Consider the following 1,380-nt stretch of genomic DNA (forward strand, 5'->3'; position numbering starts at 1 on the left):
AATTAGTTGATTTTCCTCCGGGATGAAATTCACCTCATGTTGAAGAAATACATTCTCTAATCTTTCTCCTGCAGTGTTACATGTAACAAGTGAGCTTGATCTGGGACTCCTGATCAGCCTGGTCATAAAACTGCCCCTCTCAACTCCAATCTCTTTTTTTTTTTTTTTTTTTTGAGGCGGAGTCTCGCTCTGTCGCCCGGACTGGAGTGCAGTGGCCGGATCTCAGCTCACTGCAAGCTCCGTCTCCCAGGTTTACGCCATTCTCCTGCCTCAGCCTCCCGAGTAGCTGGGACTACAGGCACCCGCCACCTCGCCCGGCTAATTTTTGTATTTTTAGTAGAGACGGGGTTTCACCGTGTTCGCCAGGATGGTCTCGATCTCCTGACCTCGTGATCCGCCCGTCTCGGCCTCCCAAAGTCAACTCCAATCTCTTATTCCTGATTACCTTCTTCACTTTTTCATGTACACAGAGCATTCCATGTGATGCTTGGTTCTGTCCATCCTGAGGCCTGCAAATGGCCTACGAATTTGCTGCTCTGTGGTCAGCACATGGGAATCATAGTGTAGGAGCAGCCAAGTAGAGAGGGTACGTCTCACCCACTCTTAAGCTCAGAAAGTTTCAAATTTTAAAAGCTTTTTAACTACTTCTAATTTGTCAATGGATAATACAAATTAGGCACAAACAGCCTTGATTTAATTGGGTACACTGACATCTGCCTTTACAGCTGTGTGCTTTCAAAAGTCGAGCACAAGCATTAATATTTTGGTTGAGTCTACATTGTGCACAAAGAAACGCACAGAAACAGGATAAAGGTCTAACCAGTGTACTGTAGGTATTCATTATCCACAGGGTGAAGTACCTGTGGCAAATTCAAAATTCCTATTTTGGTTCTTCTACCTAACACTTTCTGGACTCCTGCCCTCTGTGGTTGGTTGATGTATGCTCTGGGAATGCAAGCTCATTTCAGTATGTTCTCTTTGATGGTTCAGAAGGCATTTGAGACCACGCAGAGCCCCTGGGTCATGATTATGAACAACAATTATTGTACTAGAGATTTACAGATGTGCTGCTTACTAGAGGGTTGTGGTTAATAGAATGCTGAACAACAAAGACTTTATTGTATAACTGACGAGGGAAAAGCTCCCAACAGCAAAATACATAATCTCAAAAAGTCAGGGGAGCTGGAGGAAAACACATGAAGTTGAGTTTTCCCTTTATACAAAAAGTTGTTTCCCCAAATTAAATGGTCAGTTTTAAAAAGTACCCTGTAGGAAATACTTTGCTTCAAAGGAGAAAGAGACAAAATGTAGAGGCAACAAGCCAAAGTCTCCCATATGTAAGTTCTTTTCCACAGTGTTGCAAAATCTTTGGTGAAATCT

This window comes from Trachypithecus francoisi, unplaced genomic scaffold (genome assembly GCF_009764315.1).
Source record: "Trachypithecus francoisi isolate TF-2019V2 unplaced genomic scaffold, Tfra_2.0 Lachesis_group10, whole genome shotgun sequence".
Classification (NCBI taxonomy): domain Eukaryota; kingdom Metazoa; phylum Chordata; class Mammalia; order Primates; family Cercopithecidae; genus Trachypithecus; species Trachypithecus francoisi.